Genomic DNA, 27,208 nt, shown 5'->3' with positions numbered 1-27,208 from the left:
AAAAAAAGGGCCTAATTTGGCCTTAAAAAGGCCAATCTGTCAAACCTTAGAAAGGCAAAATTTTAAAAGCAATACAGCGGCTTCGATTGTCGTACATTCTGTCTAATAAAAAAATAATGAAAAAATAATAAAAATGAAAATTTTTTCTGGTTTTATTTCAGCCTTTAGGTCTAATAATGTGTTTTATATAAAAAAATAAATAATTTTTATACTTTTTGTTTGTCAAATAATTTACGCCGCTAAACTACACATTTACCAATCATCTTAAAAATATGAGGAATACTATTTTTTTTCATGTGAAATTCAGTATTACGATTTCCGAAATTTCGTCCCAATAGTGTAGAAGCCCCCTACTCCATATTCTTTCGCTCAATGACGTCAAAACGGTGCCAGCATTGTACATTGCCTCTAGCATAAAAAAACCGTGAAAAAGTTGTCGAACTTGAGAGATCTTTATTCTTCTAAACCGCCATTGAAAAGTTGGTAGTAACATTTCGGGTCAAGATCAAAGTGTAGTATCTGTTCTTCAGATGCTACACTTCAATTTCTTGTTCTCTGTCAGTGGAGGAGAAATCCTTCACGACTGAGAAAATTTTAATTTTTGTTCCCTTTCGGCACATTAAAAAAACGACCCTGGTGTCTAACTCTGTCCCGTGGGGAGGCATTGTAAATAGGAACACAATAGGAACTAATACTGAAAATATTATAAAATTAAGAAAAGGCCAAATTTATTGGCAAGTCTTAAAAAAGGACAAAATATAAATTTCGAGGCCGAACTGCTATCAAAATGACCAGATTAATGAAATTTGGCCATAAAATGGCCAATCTGGCAACTCTGGTGTCCAATCGATAATAATCCGCAGAAATAGTTGAAAAAAAACAAAACAAAAAAAAAACAAAAAAAACGAAAAAGGGTAAAAAGTGGGGTTGCCGATTGTTTATGTGCACCTTTATTTTTATTTTTTAAAATTTTATTATTTATTTATTTACTTATAAGAAATAAATATTATCCAATCAGAAAATAAGAAAATTTCGAGCCAAAAAGTTAAACACACACACACACACACACACACACACACAAACACAAACACAAAATGGCTAAACTTAAACAACCGGAACGCTTTCTGTTGTATTAACACTTCAAATCAGAGTATGAATATAGGTAAGTTTTATTATGCTTTTTTTTTTGTTCTATTGCATCGAATTAGGTATTTATGCACTTATTGTACCGTGCTGAAATAATAACGTTATTATTTAGAAACCCATTCTTAACTATTTTGTACTTTCACCTAACAATTTAATAAAAAAAGATGGGTTTGTTTTACAACCACAGAGATTTGAAAAAGTGGTAAAAAAATCAGGTGAACCTGTGAACCTCAGAACCTGTAGGGTTTGTTTTACTGTACACATAGATTCGAAAAAGTTGTCACAAAACAAATATAGAACAAATAAATGTTATCAAAGGCAAGATAAGTTACTTTTCTACCCATCTAGATATGTTTTTAGTGTTTATATTTAATGTAACATGCTTATTCAGCTCGAAAAAACATACATTGTTTACCGATGTATGGGAAGATTCAAAATGGCGGCCGACTCTCTCTCGGAGACGGTAAGTTCGGGAAAAGGAGTTATAAATAATAATAAAAAAAACAGTCAAAATAGTTAAAAAACCCGCCGAATATATGTCAGCCTATGTCGCGGTAACATATATTGAGCGAGTTTCTAACAGTATTTTGTCTGTTTTTTTATTTATAACTCATTTTCCCAAACTTACCGCCTCAAAGAGAGAGTCGACTGCCATTTTAAATTTTCCAATACATCAGTAAACACTGTATGTTTTTCGAGCTGAATAAACATGTTACATTAAATATAAACACTAAAACATATCCAGTTGGGCAGAAAAGTAACTTATCTTGCCTTTGATAACATTTATTTGTTCTATATTTGTTTTGTGACAACTTTTTCGAATCTGTGTATAGTAACCCCCCCCCACCTGTAAATTTTTGTTCAAATTTTTTCAGTCGATTATTATTGATTGGATATTAATTAACTAGATTATGAAAAAAAAAAAGTCATTATTTCAAAATTTGTAAAGGATGCCCACTTTTTAATTAAAACGTTCTTGTAAATCAATCCCTCATTTTATAATCAAGAAACTCAAAACCATAAAGAATAGAAAAAAAAATGCACATTTGTAATTCAGAAATATTTATTTTGTTTCCCAATGAAAAAAAAACAAAAAAACAAAAAAAAAACAAGAAAATAAATTTTTTATTTTTGCGTTTATTCGAGTTTTTTTTTTTTAACTTGTTTATTTTTTTTTTTTGTTGATGAAAAATGAATTTGTGGGTTTAAAAAAAATTGCTTTTTTTTTTTCATGAAAGATGCGTTTTTGATTGTTATGAAACTTTTTGGGCACTTCTGCATGTCAGTGGAGTCAGTGACATGAGGCGAATGCGTGTATTTTAGTGTCAAGAACCGCCGACAGATGTCACTTGTCAGCTAAAGAACAGGGGTCGATAACTCCACCTTTTCTAAAAGTGCATGCAAAGTAAAATTATATTTTGCTACATTCTTATACAATCTTTCTGTACAAAAAACAACAACAAAAAACTAACAAATTATTCTTAAACCCCCTATAAATGTTTCATGTTTTTTGATTATATTTTGCTACATTTTTATACAATCTTATAGTAAAAAACAAAACAAATAATTCTAAAACAATCTATAAATGTTTCATGTGGTCATATTTATTTTATTTTGAATTATGAATCACTCATTGAAAAAAAAATATATATTACTTGAAAATTATGTTTTGATACATTTCGATTTTCATGTTATTTATTTTGTCATTATATATTTTTGCGTTATTATAAACACTTGTTTATATTTGAGGTTCATATAATGGCCGCTAGACGTCAGTTCTGTTTCGAAGAACAGGGGTCGATAACTCGTCTCTGTTGCTAATATGTCACTGACATGCAGAAGTTTACTTTTTTGGTTTCTTTTCGATGAAATGTGATTTATTTATTTTTTTTTAGTTTTGGCACTTCTGCATGACAGTGCTATGGGGCGAATGTGTGTATTTTAGTTTCAAAAATGGTCGATAGAGGGCACATGGGTGGCTGTCGATAAATCTTATCACTCATTGAAAAAAATATTATTAAAAGTTACTATAAATTTTTATAAATAAATAAATAAAAACTTCTATATTAAAATTATTTTTGTTCTATTGACAAACCAAAAATTATATTTTAATATGTCTATATGCATACTGTGAAAAAAAAAAAAAAACAACAACAAACAAACAATCTTTGTGTAAAAAAAAAAAAATATTCTTAAGCCTCTATAAATGTTTCATGATTTTAAAATTATATTTTGCTACATTTTGCGAAAATTATATTTAGATCGTCTGGGTAGGTTATCCATTAAAGGCGTTGAGTGAAATTTGAAAATCAAATAAGAGACGTGTTACATTTAGCACTTTAAAGCCATATAACAACACGATTTTTTTTAACCTTTATAAAATAAACGGATGTTTATTTTTAAAGAGAGAGATATATTCCGGAGATATACACTCCCTTTTTCAATCTGTATATATATATATATATATATATATATATATATATATATTTTTTTTTTTTTTTTTTTTACAAAGGCATCACCACATTATCAAGGCCCAGAGGCCACTCAAGGATAAGGATTAAAGAGTGTACAGTAGAAGTTGGTCAATATAGTAATCATTAGTAATGAAAATTTGGTAAATTTAATAACTTATATGGAACGGCTCATCAAGAACTTATTTACCTTAGACTTGAACACAACCATATTGTAGTCAGCCGGAAAGCAGGAAAACGGAAGACAATTCCACAGGCGTGCAGTTCTAAGAAAGAAGCTTTGTTCATGGAATCTATGTTTAGGTTTAGGCACAGATAAAGAGTGGGGGGAAATTATTGATAGTGTTTACAGCTAGACGAGTGTTTCTTGTGAAAGTTTGGCGAGGGGGGACCATAGATTGAAGCTCAGTTGAACACTTTCCATGAAAATAACGATACATCAGAGACAAACTCGCAACATCTCTTCTGTGAGATAGAGGTTGTAAGGAGGAGAAAAGGACATCTCCTACGAGGCTACGAAGTCTATTTTGAACTCTATCAAGGCAGGACAAGTCCTTTCTAGCAGCTCCTGCCCAGATGTGGCAACAGTATTCCATCCTTGGACGTACCTGGCTCTTATATAGATAGAGAATAGCATCAGCAGTGAGATATCTACTGGATCGATAGAAAGATCCCACCATTTTTCCAGCGGCCTTGGCAACAGATTTGATATACGTGTTCCATTTAAGATCAGGAGTAATGGTCAAGCCCAGAAGCTTGTCAAAACTTGAGGCCTCCTGAAGACGAGAGCCATTCATTTCAATTGATGACAAATGTGGATTAAAATGTTGATGATGTAAAGAGAGAAGCTTGGTTTTAGATGCATTAAAAGTAACCAGCCACTCCTTTCCCCATTGTACTACATGCTCAAGATCAGAGGAGAGAGAATTGGAGAGTACTTGCTCGTTTACTGTCTTAGATGTGGTACCATAAATGGTAGTGTCGTCAGCATAAATGTCTACAAATGATGTAAGGATATGATTTGGAAGATCATTAATGTAGATCAGGAAAAGAGTTATATATTTTTTTTTTTTTTCTTTTCTTATTCTTCGTCATGATGTTGAATGGAAGAATTTTAAGTTCAGTCCACTTGATATTAGCTGTGGGTTTTTTTTTTTTTTTTTTTTTTTTTTTAATCTCCGAAATATATCTCTCTCTTTATAAAATAAGCATCCGTTTATTTTATAAAGTTTAAAAAAAATCGCATTGTTATTTGGCTTTAAAGTGTTAAATGTTTCATGTTTTTTACATTAATTTTATTTTCACTTATAAATCACTCATTTAGAAGAAATAATATTAAAACATTAAAATTATATGTTTTATACAATAAATGTTTTGCTTTTCCTATATTTTTGTGTTATTTATTTTGTTATATATTTTTGTGTTCTCGGAGACACTTGTTTATATTTGAGGTTCACAGAAGGGTCGATAGAGGGCGTTTCTCATTCAAAGAACAAGGGTCAATAACTCGTCTCAGTTGACTCATGCCACTGTCATGCAGAAGTGCCGGATTTTTGTTTTGAGGGGGTTGTTTAATTGCTATAAATTTTGCTAATATGCTGTAGAAATAATTCGCAATTTTCAAGCCCACTTTCCCCTTTTCATATTGTACATGTGAGCATTTCATATCTCCCGCTGATTCCAAAACGTACTTTTATCTCCATTTAATACAAGACCAGTATCTCTCAATGCTGTTGGTACAAACACTGATGATAGGGACAACAAAATTTTCAGAATGGTTCATGGTCCCGTGCATGTAGCAGCGATTTCCCAAATTGGAATAGTGGTAAAACTTGTGGAGAACATTCTGTTTTGTGGTTGTTTTAAAAATGGAACGGAAATTTAAATTTCATTCTGTTTTGATCTTTTTTTTTTTAAATTGCACATGCGTCCCTAAATCGAAAGAATAACACCGAAACAATCATACTTTTTGTAAGAAATAAACATAATTTTATTAACAAAAGCGAAATAATTTAATTTTTAAACAACAAAAAAATCAATTTGGTATTTTTTTTTTTTTTACATAAGTTCAACTCGCTGTTCACATTGGAAATGTCGACTTTTAAAGATATGCTTACAATGAAAAAACACCCTCAACCTCCCCATGTTAAGAATGGCTTTTGGAATAGACACCCCCAACCTCTCCATGTTAAGAATGGCTTTTGGAATTTGGCACTTGGGACATGACCATTATGTTAAATAAGAAACCTCCTACTTAGATCTTCTTGTTCCCAAAATTTTACTATTATATAAAATTCTTATATTTGCATTTTGTGCACATATCGATGGTCATGCTGTCTATTTTCTTTAACTTAATTTTTATTATTTTATCAATTACTTTCAAATTTTGGGGGTCACATGCAGAATTAAAAAAAAAAAGGATAAAAACAGAATAAAATTTAAATTTCCATTCCATTTTTAAAACAAACGTAAACCAGAATTCTCTGCAAGTTTTACTGGAATAGCTCCTCCATTGGTCTGTATGAATCATTAAGCCAGTAGCAACACATTCCGAAATAACATGTTTCAGTGTTCTGGCAGGGTCATGTCATAGCCACATGAGCAAACCTTGCTTTGTGTTATTGTTTCTCCTGGCATATTGTATCAGTGTTTCATTAAGTTTCTTCAATAATTACCATCTTGGGTTTCTGCAAGTAGCCATACTATTTCTTTATTCTCGCGTGTTTCCAATGAAAAAGAGCAAGAGAGAAAGGGGAAAAGAAAAGAAAAAAGGCAATAAAAAAACAAAGGGTAATAATCTACTTCCATGTTTGGGTAATAATTAACTTCCCTGTTTAGAAAAAAAAAAATGGGTGATTGATTTAAAAGTACCAAAAGAAAAAACAAAGGGCAATAATTCCTTTTTATGTTTACAAAAAGGGAGATTGATTTACTATAATGTTGTAACTAAAAAATGAATACCCCTTTCAAATGTTGAAATGACTTTTTTTTTTTTTTTTTTTTAGATAATCTGGCTTATTAGTGTCCAATCAATGATAATCCACTAAAAAATTTGTAAAAAAAACAAAAACAAAAACCAACAGAAAAATAATTAGAGGAGAAGGGTGACGCTCATTCAGGTCAACCAAAAATCAATCAAATATATAACAAATAAATGTTACAAAAAAGGCAAGATAAATTTCTCTTCTACCTAGCTGGATAGTATTTTTTTTTAGTGTTTTTATTTAATGTAAAATGTTTATTCGGCTCAATAAACAAGTAATATCAACCGGTACACACACACAAGGAAAAATGGTCACAATGTATTTGTTATACGGCAATTTTTTTTTTTCTGCTTGTGTATTGGTTGAGATTATTTGTTTTTCGAGCAGAATAAACATTTTAAGTAAAAACACTAACAACCTATCCTGTAGGTAGTTAGAGTAACTTATCTTGGCTTTGGTAACATTTGATTTTTTGACGACTTTTTCAAATCTCTGTGGACTGTAAAAAAAAAACATAAAAGATATAGTAAAACTTGAATTTAACTTGAAAATACTATTACAAATACCGCGTGGTACAATAAGTGCATAAACGAATTTAGGTAAGGATGGCACCAGTAAAAATGGCATTGGTAAAAATGGCAAAAGTGAATAAGTAGGTAAAAACAGCACTTTGACAATGGAAAAGTAAGACCGTTTGAAAAGTGCGACAAAGCTCCTATCCTCCTAGTTTAAAATAGGTTTAAGACCCCCCTCCCCAATACACTGGTAGGAGTGGAGGCTGGATTTTTTTTTAATAAGGGCTAACCATAGATCAACTAAAACTGAAAATGCTTTCTGGTAGTTTGACTGATTCTTTTAGCAAGCCAGTGTGAAGTCTTTAAGGAGGTAAAGATAAGGAATATAAACTTAATTGCTTGTATATCCACTTGCTTTCTCTATTCGTTTGACTATTCATCATTATTTCTAATCCTAGTAAAGGCGTAACAGCACAAGTGGACTGGCCAGGCATATAAAATCAACAGTAGGTTTGTTGATATGACCAGTGCGTTTGAAATAAATGTTTCTGTTTAGAATGCAATTGAACCATAGTACTTGACTTTTGTATTTTAAACTTTAATTCAAGTCATTATATACAAGTAATATAAAATCAGCAATAGGTTCTCTACAATGTAGACTACAGGAGGCATGTAAAGCTTCCTCCTGGTGCACCGCAATGGGTGTCCATCATAAAAATATGGTGGTTTGAAACATTCGCTAGTCATTATTCAATCCCAGGAAAAACTATTTCTCTCTGCTAGTAAATTTTTTTTTCACAACATAAAAAAGTTATTATTGTGAATTGGGGAAAAACAAAACAAAAACTAAACAAAAGCACTGATTATTTCATAAATATTGACAAACCAGAGGAGTACCCAATTCAAAATTAGCAGTAAACAGTGTTTGATCCTATTCTTTTCCTGATATTAAACTTCATCAGTAATATAACTTCCGGTGAGAGGTTTCAATTTTCTAAGTTTATGTATTTATTAAATTGTTAGGTGAAAGTACAGAATAGTTTACAAAGAAACTTCCTATTCATGTTAAGGATGGCTTTCTAAATAATGACATTATTATTTCAGCACAGTCAGTAAGCTATAGGTTATTTAGAAAGTCATCCTTAAATTTCTACCAGTAATTTGTTTTATTTTTTATTTTTAAGTCATTATCTAGACTACAAAGATATTACTATCATATTGGCCACATTTCTTATCCTCATGTAACGCTCGTCACTAGTTGTTTTTTTTTAACTGAATAAACGTTTTAAAGTCAATTGTAAAACATTCATAGTATAAAAAAGGTTTTATTTAATTATTTATATATGTAACTTCGTAAATCAATTTTACCAAATTTCTGTAATGTTTTTTTAAAGTAAAAATCGTTTTGATGCAAGAAAATTAAAAACAGTGACCACAGTGATTAAATAATTGAATTATGTTTCTATTTTCAAAACTTAAAAATATATTGAATTTAGGTAAATATACCAGCGATAGATTTTATTTAGGCTTTTTTTTTATTATTATGCAAAACTATTATGAAAAAAATATTAAAGAAAACTTTATAATTATCTTCAGTGCTTCTACGGAATTTGAACCTAACCAAACCAACTTTTCTAAAACAGTTTAGTTTAAATTCTGTAGAAGTGAGTCAAAAATAATTTTAATCAAATAATTATATAAAAAAATACTGGCAATTCTTGTGGAAAATTGGAACTTAGCAACGATAGCCAATTTCTAATGCTGACCATGATTAGCCCCTATTTTTTTTTTAAATAAAAAGCCTAGCCCCCACCCTGACAATGTAAATACCTATATAAAATATTTATTTACTACTTTGTTTTTTGTTGGGGGGGATCCTTGGCCCTATTTTAAACTAGGAGGATGGGAACTTTTCAAACGATCTTAATTATCCATTGGCAGAGTGACATTTTTACCTATTTATTCACTTTACCATTTTTACCAGTGCCATTTTTACCGAGCACCATGCATAAACACCTCAGATTACTTTGTAAGATGTAAATGTTATCTTTCGTCGCATATTTCAATTCTGGCTGACTTTTAGGCAAGGTCCCTAAATCACGGAGTGAGTTTTTGCAAGAATTTTGTGTAGGTATTATTTATTTTTTTTATGAAGAATCTTTTCGAGCTCAAATCTATTGAGAAATACACATTTTAATATGTAAACATTAGGTAAAGTAATCCAATATAGCCTAAATAGACAGCAATTTTGGCTAACTAGCAACAAAAAAATTGGAGCAGGCAATTATCTAATCAATATAAAATTTTCACTGATTGTTAAGTGAAGAATTGAAGGTGTAATTTCTTTTTCATATTGCCTACGTAACCCTTCCCTTCACCTTTTCATTTGTGATCACTCCTATACTTAAAATTAAAAACCCAGAACTGAACATATACACTCTGTATGGGGTGGGTGGGGTGGAAGATGAAAATTGTACATAAAAAAATAAAAACAAAAAAAAAACTGCTGTTCAAATTGTGAGACTGAAAATCCGAATTTTGAATGCGTTTGATTTTGCATTTTTTGTGTTTTGTCTTTTTAAACTAGTTAAAATCTATTAAATTTCATTATTTCTGAACAACTTTTGTTTTCTCTGGAAGAATAAAACTATGTATTTTATATTAAAAGCAATAGTTTTTTTCTCTAATTTTTAATAGAATTTTAAATTTTTCCAAGAAAAACACATTTGATCCCATTTTTGTTATTTTTGCTGAAAATAAGATTTAAATATTTTTAAAAAGGTTTTGAATCAATTAAAGTAAATGTTTTTAAGTCTAAATAGGATTTAAGGTGATTTGCTACAAGAATATGCAAAATGTACTTAAATTTCAAATAATTCCATTTTTTTATTGTGAGTAGAAAGTTTCCTTTAAACACATGGACGACAGCACCATGGATGATTGCAAGATATTTCAAAGTATGGAAGCATAGACTTGTCTAAACATTTATTTAAGCATTTCCATGAATTTTAAAATTTTAATGTAACCAAACAGTAAATGCCATTTTTTTTTTGAATAAATAAATTAAATTTTAATTCCAAATGCCTTTTATAGTAAAATACCTCCAATATTATGTCATGTATGTAGAGTTATATTTTTTTTTTTGTATTCTTTATCGGCCACCATACATTCCAATATGTCATATAAATGACAAATTGCAGAAACAATTATTATAATTTTTAAACTTCCTCAGTGGCATATATTTTTCTTTTTGGTATCAATTCTGCCAAACATTCTCTATTTAATGGCATATTGGAAAAAATTGTGCTTTCTAAAAAGAACTTTTTGATTTACTTTTAAAGATTTAAAATGAGTGTTTTTCGTAAAAATAATAAAAATATTTTTTATGCTAATCTGAAAGATAATAATTATTAATGATATATTCAACAAATTTTACACTTCAAAACAAAAGATGAAAAATTACATGCATTCAAAATTTGGATTTTCAATCTCAGAATTTGAAGCACAGCTATTGTTTTTTACTGTTTTTTTTTTTTCTTTTCTTTTACAATTTTCATCTCCCCCATACATGAAGAATATGTCCAGTTCCGGCGTTTTATTTTCAGTGCAAGAGTGACAACAAATGAAGAAGTGGGGGGGGGGTATGTAGACTAAATATATATATATATATATATATATATATATATATAAATCTCGATTATGAAAAAGAAATTTACACCTTTATAAAGTCCACTCTTTACTTAATAATCGGTGGAAATTTCATATCAATTAGATAATTACCTGAATTTTGATAGATTTTTCAACAGTGACTTTATCAAAAAAACCTTACAACCCACCTCCATTTGGTCTGTCGCTAGATACCATGGCCACCAAAACGTGACGACACTTGGAAAATGCAAAATGTAACATTAGGATACATAAAACAAAATACATTTTAATAGTTGTTGCATTCTATAAACATTGTTATATTAAAAAAAAAAAAGTAGTCATAGCTTTTATTTCTTTTTTTAACGTCTTTTAAGGTTAACATTTATTTTAAACTAGCAAGACTTGTGTACCGGCATTACCTGGTGGAAATATAACTAAAGGCTCTATGGACAAATTTATCTTTAGTTGACCTTTGACTACTAAATATTTTCGTTTACTAGCAAAATAGAAAAGTTACTAGCCAAATCTATATGATTTTTAGTATTTTAGACATTTTCATTCTGTGACGAGTATGTATGTACATAAATATTTTTCTATGTTTTTTTAATAAGTGTAATTCTAAATATACATCAAATTTTATGATGATGCTTGAAGTAATAAACATTCTAATTTCTTCAGATGTTTTTTTTTTTAAAAACCTTCATTAAAAAAAAAGAGTATATTGTTCTATTAAACTTTTATTGTTTAAACAATTTAACTTCCTTTGTTTTTATTAAAAAAAAGTTCAAAAGATATTTTTCACTGAGTAGTGAGCTTTTGAAGATTATCAGTGAAAAAAATACAATTGCCAAAAGATAAACGCTTCATTATTTCTAGTCGCCACTTTGAAAAATCACTTGCAAATGCGACTGTTTCACTCACAATGTAGAGCCTTGTGACTCAAAGCCAGAATAGATTCGGTAAAGGAAATTCCACCTCCAGCCCCCTCTAACAAATTAAAGTATGATTATCTAGTGCATTATTGTGTAAATTACTGACTATAGATAAACAGTTAAAAAAATCTTTACACAGAGACATGACAGTGGTTGCTGATGGTGGTCAATGTCAGCTCTCGAAAATTGCACACACTGACGGCCATAGCCAAAATGAAATCATCTCGCTTCCACTGTTGAGCATCGTTTTGCAGTGGCAGCTAGTGGAAGCCACTGGCTGTTATTGTCGTTACTGGTGATTAGCATTGGCTTAAAACAATTACTTGCAGATACTGATGTTTACCAGTGGACACTGACTAACTTTACAACTGTCACCATCTATTCCTGGCATATACTGTCATTCGCTAGCAATCACAATCAGTATTGGCCTAAATTGGACTGCTCCAAAATGAAATTAGTTGGTACTGGATGCCAGTGTCAAGCACTGGACCCCTGCAACTTAGGTCCTTGATAGTAGCCCCTTACATCAAAGTGGCAATGTGCCGCCTTATTTTGAGTGAAAATGTGATAAAAAAACAAGCTAGCATTTAGTGATGTTTTGAGGCGGTTGCTTGTGTTTACTGGTGGGAACTGTGTGCCTTTGTAAGTAGCAGTAATTGTTGGTCAGCATTGATCATGACCATTGTTGGCGGCCATTGGACTGTTACAAAATTAAATCGCCTGTCTTCAATTGTCAGCACTGTTGGTTACTGGCGATTACTGTTAGTTTAAGGCAGTTACTTGCAACTACTCCAAAATGAAGATGTCTTTTTAATGGCTGTCACTGAATGCTAGTGGCGAGCACTCGTAACCACTATCATTCAGTGACGTTTTGAGGCATTTGGTGGGCACTTGTTTCCTCTGCAATTATTGAGCATAGTCGGTTATGACCATTTTCGGCATCCATTGGACTGCTCTGAAATGAAATCGCCACTGTCTTCTATTATTCGGCACTGTCACCCAGTGGAGCACACTGTCATCCTATAGCAGGTACTGTCATCCAGTGGCGCTGCTGACTGTTATTGGAATAAGTGGAAGTTAGTGCTTTTTTAAAGTGGTTAGTGTCACTTGATAGCAGTGACAGGCATTGCTGTATTGAGGCAGTTACTTGCGGGTATTGGTGTTTACTTGTGGGCACTGTCCAAGTTAAATACAACTGTATACAGTATTGTTGATTAAATTGTTAGGTGCCTCCCATGTTACAAATGGATTTCTTACTAATAGTGTTATTTGATCACGGTTTGTAATCTGCATATGATGAAGAAGCGGCAGGCTGAAAATCATTAAAAGTTGCTGTAGTCATGCTGCTTGTTTGTTGACTAGCAAATGTGTGTTTTTTTTTTAAACACATGTTAGATATTGTTAGTCTATTAGGTTAAAATCAATTGTATACACTATTTATTGTGTATTAAATTGTTAGGTGCTTCCCATGTTAAAAATAGGTTTCTAAATAATACTATTATTATTTCATCACGGTCTCTAATTTGTAGACTGTGATTGATTAAAAGGCAAAAATCACTGCTCACACAAATTCTCCCAACTGATTTTGCCACTTCTCAAACATCAAATGATTTCTCGATGCTTTACCACGACAAGTGACCTGTTTTTATAAGGCACACAATCATGAGACTTCGTCCACTACAAAACATCACGGCCGCCATGATGGACTCTTTCTTTCTTTCTCGATGCGCGCGACTTACAGGACAGACAGACAGACAGACATGAGGACGTTTGTATGGTAAGCCATTTTCCCCACACAGACAATGAAGAAACAGCAGTAGCAGGCTGGAAAGCATTAAACATTGCTGTAATGCTACTTTTTGTTGACTGGCAAACGTGTGTTGTTTTTAGTGCATAGTTTATTAATGGTTCGTGTGTGGAGTAAATAAAAAAGATTCCCAATAATGTATATGGTAGTTTGTTTAGTGGTAAACAGTAAGATTTCCAAAATAAATACTTTTTAAAAGAAAAATGAGTTAAAATAAAGTCCATCTGTATTTGTTTACAGTTATGGAAGTTGTTATTTGTGCTTTATGATGAAAGCCCTTGATAAATCACATCTGAGTGATGGATACCAGTTGATTTGATGAAATGTTTTTGAATTTTTTCCTGTTTGAATTCTAATGGCTCTGTTATGTTAGAAAAACAAAAATTCACCAATAACATCGAATGTGAATAGACAATCTTGGTAGGTTCAAATAATCTGATTGTTTGATGTTTTGTTGGATGATGCCATTCTGTTTATTGCATGTTTAGTGTTTATAGGTATTCAAAATTCCATTATTCTGATATTCCCTTAATCTGATATTGTAAATGGCCACTGAAATAGCCTGTAACCTGTTAAGGAAGATGTCATCATTTTAAGTATTGTAGACTGTATCAGAAGTCTTTGTCTAACGCAAAGCAACAAAACTTTTTGATAGCACACAAGACGTTTCGCAGAGGTTTGCTAGTCACAAGTTGAGTCGAGTAGAGTTTATTGTTTACAACATGAGATAAGTGTCGACGTTCTCTATTCACATGTCTTAAACGCTTCTCCCACTCTTCCCAGCGACTCGCCTTTTATAATGTTTCGGGCACACCCAATTTACATATATCACACAAGACTGCTCGAGATCTATGCATGACAGGAGGCTTTAAAAGACAACAGCCGCCATCTTGGGTCTCTTTTTTTTTCTTTTTCTGTCTTTCAGCTGCCGAGACAGATTCTCGCCCGTTTCTGAGGTAGGCCCTCTCTATGTCTATCACATAGACAAAAGAACTAATGTTAAATGCATTGCAATAAAAAGTAAACATGGACAGTGTTGTTGTGAAAAACTAACAAATCTGTAAAAGTTCCTGGTCTCTTTTGGGAAAGTGAGAGGATAAAATAATTAATGAATAACTGTTATGCTAGCTACCACTTTTCATGAATCTTTGGGGGGGGGTACAAAATTTAAATATTGCAACCAGGAAGGGAAGACTTATTATTCATGATTAAAAGTAAAATGCATAAAACACATTTAAAAAAGGGGAGAAGGAAAGAAAAATAAACCTGACCAGTTTCACCCTCGCTGTATCAAGAGATTTAAAAAGGAAAAATAAAAAATATGTACATTATTAAAATAAAGTTATGTTGCATTCTGTTCATGGATGAAAAAAAAAAATGAACAGGGAAGTGATTAAAATAAAGAAACGTTATATTTTCAAAGATCCTAGATGTTAATCACACTCAAACCTAAGAGACATTCCCTCTGTTTACAGGGAGAAGGCCTCTTCAACCAAACGTGAATAACCTCCAAGACCTTTAGATGAAATGTGAAGTGAGCATGACTCAGAAGTAAAAAAAGGGTTCATGAATGGGATATACTGAGCAATTGATGTACTTGCCAGTACATAATGGTCTTAATTAACTGACCATCTCATTAAAAACCCATCATGTTCAGTGAACTTCAAGTTAGGTTCAAGCCATTGTCTACACACAAGCAGTAAGGCTAGGCATATAAAATCAGCAGCAGGTTCTTTAATATGACAGGAGTGCCTTCAAAATGTTTCAGTTTAGAGCACAATTGAAGCATAATACTTAACTCTTGCATTTTAAACTTTAATTCAAGCCATTATATATTGAAATTCGTTCTATAAATTTAACAGTTGGTTCTCTATAGTGCAATGTAGACTAGAATATATTTTGGACTAAGTCACTGTGAGGAGGCATGTGAAGGTTCTTCCCAGTGCATCACAATGTGTCTCAAACTAAATCTAACAATCCATCAGTTTGATTGAAAATTGGGCAATTTTTACCAATTTTGATGGTAATAAAAATAAGGAGTGTGAAACATTCGTTGATCATCATTCAATTCTGGTTAACGCCAGTCTCCTTGCTAGTGTATATATATATATATATATATATATATATATATATATATATATATATAATGGTATAATTACATTGACACATCGGTTCTTATCAGATCACCGAAGTTAAGCAACATTGAGCCTGGCTAGTACCAGATAGGTGATCATTTGTATGTATGTGCTCTCCCATTATTTCGGCATTGTTTCCAGTCATCTTGTACCTCCATTTTCCACTGGTCTTTAACAACGTCGACTTAGGAGAGATGTGGTTGGAAATTGTGCAACTCTTGTCACAAAAATTCCACACAAGCACCCTTACAATGGGTATCCATACTCAGTCAATACTGAAGGAAGCTACATTATTGTTGAAATTTTAACATTTATTTTTTAAATATACCATTTGGCCATATTGATCTAATGATTATGACCTCATTATATATATTATTGAGTAGAAATGTTAAGGAATAGAGAGAGGGAGAGAGAGAGAGAGAGAGAGAGGGAAGAGGTGAGTTATAATGTAGACACATTGACTGGAAGTAAAAGATCAGCTGATTGGATTGTGTGCGAGTCATGTGATCAGGTTAGCTGAATCGTTGAGATTTGATTTGGACTTAGAAGAGAACGGACAGCTTCCCGTTGTCTCCTCCTCTTCACTGGGGGGGGGGGAGGCGAACGCTGACGTGTGTAGAAGAAGAACCCACACAGGCTGATTTCACTTTCCACCTTCTGCAGGACATCTGGGGAAAAGTTAAATAAACTATAGAACTAATTCCTTGTTTTGGAGTGATTGAATCTTCATCCAAAAACAAGTATCAAGTCTCCCTCCAGGACGAGAAATTCCAGATGGTCCAACATCGAAGAAGCAGAGGTAGGTTCTGAAAATACATGTCACTCACACACGATTCCCTTTATGATACAACATAAATATATAATCAAACACTCAACCCTTTATTATAGAGCAACAACGTAACAGAAAGAGTTTGGGTGATTTTCTAATATTTCTAGTATGATGTTCGGTAGTGGAATATATTGAGAGCTTGAGAGTTCAATGCAATAAGAATTAAAAAAATTGAATGTATTTAAGAATAAATAAAAGAATTTAAATTTTATTTGTTTTCTTTACAGATGTTTCTGTTTTAAAAAGTTTTATCACTTTGGATGGATCATCATTTTTATTGGAAAAAGTAAAAAAAAAAAACAAAGAAAAACTCTTGCGAACCACTTTGGATGGATTATCATTTTCCTGGTGATTTACTAGTTTCTTACTGGAAAAAGTGAAAAAAAAGAAACTCTTGCCAACCAAAAACACTAATATAAGAAAATTGAAAAAGTGAAAAAATACTCTCTCAAAAGACAAGCGAAATTGTTAATTGTTTATAGTTTATATGATATGCAAAAATCTGTTCTCAAATTGTTAATAGTCAAATAAATTAGTATACTTCAAGCTTTCATAAAGACATTCATAGTGGAAAGAAATGATCTCATGACAAATATGATTTACATTTTCAAGAACCTCCAAAAAATGTTAAAGTGATTGGAAAAGCTGTACTCTCATTTAAGGGTGCGGTATTTTTTTAATTTTTTTATTTTTTTTAAAATAAACTTGAGCAGAACACATGGAAAAGTACACCAAAGAAAATCCGTACAAATGTAAAACCTGTGGTTACACATGTTCCAAAAAATTCAGACTTATGATTCATATGAGAATGCACACTGGAGAAAGACCACATTTGTGTCAAGTCTGTGGATATTCCGCTTCACAGAAATGCCACTTGGTCAGACATATGCAAACACATACGGGAGAGAAACCATATTCTTGTGAATTATGTGAATATTCTTGTTCTGACAAATCAAATTTAATAGTTCACAGGCGAACACATACAGGAGAAAAACCCTATTCCTGTGAAGTATGTAAATATTCTAGTTCTGCAAAAGCAACTTTAGTTTCACATATGCGAACACATACAGGAGAAAAGCCATATTCTTGCGGAGTATGTGGATATTCTTGTTCTCAGAAAACAAGATTAGTCAAACATATGAGAATACATACGTGAGAAAGACCGTTTTCTTGTAAAATATGTGCATATGCTTTTTTCTGAGAAATCAAATTTAGTCAAACATGCAAATGCATCCAGAGTGTCCCTAATGATGGAGGTCTGAACAGAGCTGAAAGGGAGAAACAGACCAAATATCAAGGTCTCATGTATGATATGAAAAGAAACTGGAATCTTAGGGAGATATCAATCAGACCAGTTATTATAGGTGCTACAAGGGTTATGAAGAAGAACCTGAAGTCCTTACTTAACTAATATTCCTGGTAAACCAAGTTCAAGAGAGATTCAGACAATTGCACTTAAGGGAACAACGATGATACTAAAAAGAGCTCTCGGTTGGTTTCAATAAAAAGCACGGCAATATTGGCAGCTGGTTTGGCTGCCCCATACCCAGCATTACAATCTTCAAAGAAAGAAAATAAAAAAAGAAGAAAATTCATAATTTTGTCAAATGTAAAAGTCTTGCTGTTTTTTCAGAAATTGAAATCAAGTTTGATTAATACATATCCTCTCAGACGCTTGATCTAACACACATTTTTGTAAAGTACCTGGAAGCTTTTATCATAAAATTGTGCTGTGGCAAGTTTGGACATAGAGAATACTACAGGAAAAGGGAAAAAGAAATAAACGTAATGCATAACAAAAATAATATAATGAGTTGCGGACATACTTGGATGAAGCAATATTCTTGCAAAGTGTGTTGCTTATCTTTTGCGACAAAATTAAGTTTAGTAAAACATGTTTCTTCACTAGAGCAGGCAATCAATCGATTTAATTGAAAAATGGGCAATTTCACTGATTTTGATGACAATAAAACTATTAAAAGAGTTGAATATTCGTTGATACTTATTCAATCCCGGGCAACGTCAGGTCTCCCTGCTAGTTTAGTATAATATATAGATGATATTGAATTTTGCTGACTGGGTGAATCTCATTTCATTTATTCTCCAGTTTGTATAGTCTCCTCTGACCGATGTTAAGCTAATGTTGTACACAATATTAATATTTTTTATAGCAACAGAATCATAAAAACTTCAAAAGACAAAAACGCTTTTAACCCTGTGTAAGTCCCATGCAGTGTTTTGTCACCCCAATTTTGCTTATGTTCTCATGATTCGTAGTTGGCACCCTAATTTTTTTTTTTTTTTTTTACTCCTGTTCATTACTAACAAGGCATATCACCACTTGGACATAAGTGGCTACTTTTTGAGACCATGTCTAGGAAAGATTAACAAGATGTTGGTTTATGTTACATTTAAACTTCTACATATCAGTACAGGCAGGGAAGCAGGTAGCAAGAATGGAATTCCAAAGACTAGCTGTTTGAGGGAAGAAACTATTAGAATAGAAAGCTTTCTGGCATTTAGGGATCTCAACAGTGAAGGGGCGAGATCTTATTGCTAAGCAAGTTTGTCAGGGATATGTACGTCAATATGATACGAGTGCAACGAGTTCATCAGAACACATTCCATTAAAATATTTATAAAACAGGCACAAAGATGCAACATCGCAGCAATGGGACAGGGGCTGGAGCTTAGTTAACAATATGGGACCAATTAGATTGAAAACTCTCTTTTGAACCCTATCCAAGAGGAAGAGACTAATGGTTGATGCACTAGCCCAGATGTGGCAACAATACTCCCTTCATGAGCAAACGGTGGCCTTGTAGAGGTACAGGATACTCTTAGGTGTGAGTGGTCTTCTAGCTCAATAGAGGGAACCAACCTTCTTTGCAGCAACCTTTGTAATATCCTCTAAATTTTGCTTAAGTTTTCATAAATAGTAGTTGGCAACTTATTTTTTTTCCTTCCTCCCAGCACACATGGTATGGCACAGTTGTATCTCAATCAGATTGGAAGGTAATGTTTATGTAATGTTCTTCATTTTTCTTGTTCTTTCAATTTATGGAAACATTTTGTGTTCATTATAGATATTAAAAAATAATACAAACTGGTGTATCCTGTGGGTATTTTTAAATAAATACAAGATTTTTTAAATTTTTTTCTTAGTTTTATAATTTATTTTATTGGATAATGTTATATTAACTTCAACAAACTACAAGTGATTCAAACTGTTCAAGAGGAACTGTAGATATATCTTGTATCGGCAAGATAACTATATTTTACAAAATAATAACACTATAAACATTTTTTGTATTTGGAGTGTATAAACATCTCATGGGACTAACCACGATTGGAACACCCATGTGACTAACACAGGGCGAATCCACTTTGCAACTTCTCGCAGAGTTGAAATTCTTGTGTTCCTAAGGTAGGATGCCAGACATCAATGGATTCTGGGACTGGTAGCTAAACGTCATTGGTCTCTGGAAACTGGTAGCTGGAACCGCAGGGGTGAACTGGAGCTTCTGGAACCAGAGGAGTGAGCTGGAGCTTCTGGAACCTGTAGAAGTAAGGTGGAAGTCACTAGAGTCGTTGGAATCTGCAAGAGGCTGCTGTTTGGGTACTGTTGTAGCCCTTTGTTCCAACAGCAGCTGAGATCGTTAACTTAACTATCATCAAGTTAGGACGGGAGTGCTCTTAGCTCTCAGACAAATTGAAAGGTGTTCCGCTTATAGGCAAAGGTGTCAATAAACAAATAAATACCTATAAATAATTTCTGGCCGGATTTCTTACAGCAAAAAATGTCTGCGGCATTTATTACCTTATTATTATTATTAATAATTTTAGTTTGAAATTAAAAGTCTGTTTTGTTTAGTTTTGAAAAATTGAGTTTTTGTGTTTGTTCTTTATTGTCTGCAAAAAAGTTGTTGCTATTTTTAGCATGCATGACCATGTCACATTTCAAGGAGTGCCGATTTCTGCCGATAGTGATTTGAGTTTGTTTACAAAGTGGGAGAAGTGATTTGACATTTAAAAAATTTTTCTTTTTACATAGGCATCACCACTTATCAAGGCCAAGGGGCCACTCAAGGATAAGGGGTAAAGAGTATATAGTAGTCAATTAGACAATATAGTAATTGTCAGTAATGGAAATTCAGTAAATTTGTTAACCTAAGGGGAAAGCTTCTCCAGAACTTGTTTACATTGGACTTGAAGATAACCATATTGTAGTCAGCTGGAAAGCAGGAAAACGAAAGACAATTCCACAGGCGTACAGTTCTAAGAAAGAAGCTTTGTTCATGGAATCTACGTTTAGGTTTAGGCACAGATAAAGAATGGGGGGAATTATTGATAGTGTTTTCAGTTAGACAAGTGTTTTTGTGAAAGTTTGGCGAGGGGGGGACCATAGATTGAAGCTCAGTCGAGCACTTGCCATGAAAATAATGATAAAGCAGAAACAAACTCGCAACATCTCTTCTGTGAGAAAGAGGTTGTAGGGAAGAGAAAAGGACATCTATGAGGCTACAAAGTCTATTTTGGACTCTGTCAAGGAAGGACAAGTCCTTTCTAGCATCTCCTGCCCAGATGTGGCAACAGTACTCCATCCTTGGACGTTCCTGGCTCTTATATAGATAGAGAATTGCATCAGTAGTGAGATATCTACTGGATCGATAGAAGGATCCCACCATTTTTCCAGCAGCTATGGTAACAGACTTGATGTATGTGTTCCATTTCAGATCAGGAGTAAAGGTCAAGCCCAGAAGCTTGTCAAAACATGACGCCTCCCCAAGACGAGAGCCATTCATTTAATTTGTTTAAGGATTTTTATATCTATCTCTACTATCATATAAAAGGAACTGTGTATGTGTGTGTTTGTTCCTTATGGATTACAAAACCGTCTAGGCCGATTTTTAAAAATTTTCACATGAAAGTATTTGATGTGTCTGGAAATGTTCTTACATAGATTTTAATGCATCTGGTAAGTAACGATAATCAGAAAAATGCATCTGGTAAGTAACGATAATCGGAAAAATGCATCTGGTAAGTAACGATAATCGGAAAAATGCATCTGGTAAGTAACGATAATCAGAAAAATGCATCTGGTAAGTAACGATAATCGGAAAAATGCATCTGGTAAGTAACGATAATCAGAAAAATGCATCTGGTAAGTAACGATAATCGGAAAAATTCGATTTAAAGAGGAAGTCCGATTTTGACCAAAGGTAACACTTTTATACGAGTGCTTTTCAAACGTTTTATCACCACAAAAGCAGAAATACCCAGCCTATAAAATCAGCCGTAGATTTTTTTATAGGGTAGAGGCGCGTTTGAAATGAAGGTTTCTTTTTAGAGCACAATTGAACTATAATACTTAACTTTTGCATTTAAAACTTTAAGTGAAGCCATTATTTACAGATAATTTTATGAAATCAACAGTAGATTCTTTACCGTGCAATGTAAACCACAATCTATTTTGAACTAAGAAGTCAGCTTCCTTCTGGTACACTGTGAGGATGGGGGCCCCTTACTGGAGCAGGCGATCAATCTATTTTATTCAAAATGGACGATGACAATAAAAGTATGGGAAGGTGGAAAATTTGTTCATCCTCATTCAATCCTGGACAACGTTAGGTCTCTCTGCTAGTTATATTTAGAAACAATATTGAAATGAAACAAACAAGAACTCGTTGATCTTTTTTTTTTCAGTGAGGATGTCAAATCGCTGCCGTCTTCTATTTCCTATTAAGTGTCATGGAGTAATGGCTCGAATTAATTAATATGCATGATTGCCCAAAATTTAAATGTTTAAAAATAGATAAACAGGAAACAAATGTTAGAACAACAAAGCAACAACAATGTGTATAAATAGTTGATTCAATGGACATTACACATTGGAGACAACAAATGGTTACATTTGTATAATGCCGGCTTTTCTCCTTTTTTGATGAGAAGCATTTAGCTTCGAAATGCCATGGCATAAAAGGTTTCTTTTCTTATTCCTCTTTTTGTAATCCTTATTAACTTGATAATGCCATAAAGTTCCTATGTAACTTTACTTTTTATCTTCTTAGCTTTATATATATATATATATATATATATATATATATATATATATATATATGTGTGTGTGTGTGGTATGTTTCACAATCCACAGCGATTTGAATAAATGGTCAAAAATCAAATATATAACAAATAAATGTCACCAAAGGCAAAATAGGTTAATCTTCTACCTGGCTGGATAAGTTTTTTTGTGTTTTTATTTGATGTAAAATGTTTATTCGGTTTGAAAAACAAGTACAGGGAGGAACGATAAGGTTGTCACCCTAGAAAAGACGACATGATTCCATTTCCGTTTTATGAAAACCAGGTTTATTTTTTGGTTGAAGACCATTTATTAGTTGGCCAGTTGTGTACAAATCTCAAGAGCAATAGGAGCCTTCTATCTTGTCTGAAACATCCGAAACAGAAAGACACCCATTTATTTAAATATCTTTTATTGGATCAAATAAAGAATAGATACCCAGTAGCAGACGATGCCGCCTGGCGGCGACCGGCACACATTTAAACTAACACCGGTGATTCGACCTTGACATTGGCACAAGCACATGGCGTCGGTTGTTTGTAAACACGTCAAATAGCAAACATGCTCGAATATTCGCCAGCATTTTTTAAAAAATATATTTACAAAACTTTTGAAGATTTAAAAGAAAAACTATATATTTACAAAACATTTTTTTTTAAGTAAGTAACAAAACGAACGTATTTAAATAAAATATATTTAAATAAATGGGTGTCTTTCTGTTTCGGATTTTCGCGACCAAGATTGATTTTTATGTACCGTGTTTTTTAGTTTTTTTTTTTTCTGTGTGCGTTTTTAAGACAATTCAATATGTATTAAATTATTCTTTAAAACATTAACTTGAGCGACAAGTAATATATATTTTTGAATAACATTTTTAAATATTAAATTTTGACGAATATTCGCGAGCAAGATTTTTTTTAAAATAAAAGATATTTCTGAGTGCGTTTTAAATATATTTACAGAACTTTTTAATAACTGTTTTATTCTTTTTATCAAACAAAAATAGAACTTTTATAATGACATATATATCATGGACTGTTTTTCAAACATCGAAATTTTAAAATTAAAGTTAGTTTTATTTAAAAAAAAAACGAGGTGTTTTTTTTTAATTAAATTATAAACTTTATTTGAACTTTCAACAACCTTTTACAGACATAAAAAATAAACTTTATTGATATTTTATACTAATTTTTTAAAAATATATTATACGAAAAGTTTTTTTTATCATTTCATTGTTGAATAAAATTTCAAAGTGATAAATGGCGAAAAAAAAATATCTCGAAAAGAAAAAACACCTCGTCTTTTTTAATTTTTAAAATAAAACTTTAATTTTAAAATTTCGATGTTTGAAAAACAGCTCATAATATATATTTCATTATAAAAGTTTTATTTTTGTTTGATAACAAGAATAAAACAGTTAATAAATACAACCCCCCCCCCAAAAAAAAACAGTCCATTAAGTTCAAATAAAGACTGAATAAAACTTATATATAAAAATAGGTTCATTCTATACGGTTTGGTCCATTTTTTTTTCTGTGTACGTTTTTAATACAATTCAATATTTATTTAAAGTGCGATGTATGTCGGTGGTCAGTGAAGGAGAAATCCTTCTAGGCCGAGGCAATTTTTATACATAATAAAATCACAAGTATGAGCAATCGAGATTAAAAAAAAATATATTATTTTATTCACATATCTTTTTATAACTTTTATTTTTATAAAGATGAAATGTAGTATCACAAGATAGAAATCTTTTTATAATTTTTATTTTTATTAAAAAAAAAAACGCACTCAGAAAGACACCCATTTATTTAAAAAAAATTTTGCTCGCGAATATTCGTCCAAATTTAATATTTAAAAATATTATTTTAAAAATATATTAATTGTCGCTGAAGTTAATATTTTAAAAAATAATTAAATAAATATTGAATTATCTTAAAAACGCACACAGACCGCCACAAAAAAAAAAAAACAAAACAAAAAAACAAAAAAAAACACGGTACATAAAAATCAATGTTGGTCGCAAAAATCCGAAACAGAAAGACACCCATTTATTTAAATATCTTTATTTAAATACGTTCGTTTTGTTACTTACTTAAAAAAAATGTTTTGTAAATATATAGTTTTTCTTTTAAATCTTCAAAAGTTTTGTAAATATATTTAAAAAAAAAAAAAATGCTGGCGAATATTCGAGCATGTTTGCTATTTGACGTGTTTACAAACAACCGACGCCATGTGCTTGTGCCAATGTCAAGGTCGAATCACCGGTGTTAGTTTAAATGTGCGCCGGTCGCCGCCAGGCGGCGCCGTCTGTTACAGGGTATCTATTCTTTACTTGATCCAAGTTTTGAAATGAAGCTGTAGTATTGTTTTCTTTAGGGTGAGACTTTTACCATTCCACCTGTAATATTGAGTGGTTACACGAGCATTTTTTAATTTAAATAATTTTCTATGTTCCTGTTTTTAAATTAAATTTTTTTTTCAAGATTATGTAAAAATTATGTTACGCTGAAAGTTTCACATTCATGCAAGCAAAGAAAAGAATCTTACATATAAAAATTATGTGAAACCTATAATAAAAAAAAAAGTAGAAATATTTTTTGCAATTATAATTTTTTGTGTGAAAATATTAAATAAACAATGTTTAATTCAATGATAATATCGGTAGTTCGAGAAATTCATTTTTCTTCGAGTTGTATCGAATTCATTAATACAGACTTAGTGACTTTTTTTCATAATGTTCCTGCAAAAATGAAATGTATATATTTTTTAATTGTTATAATTTACGATGCTTTATTTTTATAAAAAAAAAGCAAAAATAAATTCATGAATTTTTTTTTCACTACTGAAAACCATAACTTTAGTAAAGGTAGTTTTTGTTTAAACAAAATAATCATTACCACGAAGATTTAAATAAAAATAATAGTTCAATATATTCCGTGATCATTATTTGATAAATACTGAAAATTTGGCAAATGTGTATTTCAATGGCGTAAATTATTTGACTGACAAACATTTATAAAAATTATTTATTTTTATATAAAACACATGATTAGACCCTAAGGCTGAAATAAAACCCGAAAAAAATTTAATTTTGATTATTTTTTCAACATTTTTTATTAGACTAAATGTACGACAATCGAGGCCGCCATCTTGTTTTGAAAATTTGGCCTTTTTAAGGCTTGCCAGATTAGCCTTTTTTCCGCTCTTGCATGGAACCACGATTTTGGCCGCCGTGTTTTTTTTTTTTTTTTTTTTGTGTGTGTGTGTGTGTGTGGGGGGGTATTTTTCTAAATGTGTACTTCAAGTGCGTAAATTATTGTTAAGACATTAGTGGCCATTTTTTTTTTTTTTTTTTGTATATTTTCAGATTAGGTCCACAATCACAGTTTTCTTTTAAATGACGACTTCGATAGGTTTTCGACTATGCTGAATACGAAAATCGCATTGAAATTTTGCAGAAATAATTAGTTATCGAGATATAAAAAGTTGTATCATGCATTGTATTCTTTGGCGGCCATCTTTTTTACGCGTGTGCGTCATAAACAAATCTACTCATATAACTGACACTGCACGCGCGTAAAAAAGATGGCCGCCAAAGAATACAATGCATAATATAAGTTTTTATATCTCGATAACTAATTATTTCTGCAAAATTTCAATGCGATTTTCGTATTCAGCATAGTCGAAAACCCATTAAAGGTGTTATTTAAAAGAAAATTGTGGAGGTGGGGCTAATCTAAAAAAATACCTTTTTTTTCTTTTTCATGTTGCCATTCTTTTTTTTTGTCCAAATTATTATGTTTTTTTTTTTTTTTTTTTTTTTTTTTGGAGGGCGCAGCACAGCATTTTCATGGGACCTTGAGTTTTAGTGTTTTATTAAAAAAAACACTTAATAATTTGGGGAAAAAGAATAGCAATATGAAAAAAAATGGCCATATTTCTTCAAACTAAAACGTAATTATCAAAGTATACTTACGCAGAGAGATATGAAAAGTCTTTATTAAAGTTTGTGTCTATTTCCATTCTATGGAGACCTGGCGCGAACGCAGACCCCAACAATTTTATTATACCATCCCTATTTAAGTTAAAACATACTTATCAAAGTATTATTATGTACATCTATATCAAAAACACTTGTAAACGTTTTTTTTTTTAATTTTTTATTTACATACTTTGTGGACCAGGCACGTACGCAGACCCCACACTTTTAATGAATCATCATTATGCCAGATCAAACATACCCATTCCTGTGTCTCGATACATCTATCATTATATGTGATCAGTTTTCTATAATAGTCAACCATATACGAGCCTATTCGTGACCACACACACACACACACACACACACACACGTACGTTCAGCTATATATATATATATATATATATATATATATATATATATATATATATATATATATAATGATTCCAATTTCACAAAGAACGTCTTTACTATAATGTTAAGAAAACAATACGAAATTAACTTTTAGAAAGTACACTAATAATTTGGAAGCTAACATCTTCAATATAGCCACGTTTTTTTTTTTCCTTTATCAATAAAGAAAAAATTTCTTTTTGTCTTTTTTGGCCTTTTTGTTAAAAAATTTGGCTTCAAACATTTAATTTTGTCTGGCAAGCCTGAGTAGATATTAAAATTTT

General features: G+C 31.6%; 1 long non-coding RNA gene across 1 annotated transcript; it reads left to right on the top strand.

Annotated features, from left to right (window-relative positions):
* Positions 1–441: 441 nt before the first annotated feature.
* On the top strand, positions 442–18,453 carry LOC145279976 (uncharacterized). Its single transcript, XR_013868513.1, has 2 exons — positions 442–1,162; positions 16,695–18,453. It is a non-coding gene; the product is annotated as an uncharacterized LOC145279976 (long non-coding RNA).
* Positions 18,454–27,208: the final 8,755 nt, after the last annotated feature.

Source organism: Euprymna scolopes, chromosome 7, assembly GCF_053919585.1.
Source record: "Euprymna scolopes isolate OS-2025 chromosome 7, ASM5391958v1, whole genome shotgun sequence".
NCBI classification, from domain to species: domain Eukaryota; kingdom Metazoa; phylum Mollusca; class Cephalopoda; order Sepiida; family Sepiolidae; genus Euprymna; species Euprymna scolopes.
The sequence above is the reverse complement of the archived record's forward strand: the minus strand, read 5'-3'. Positions and strand labels throughout refer to the sequence as shown.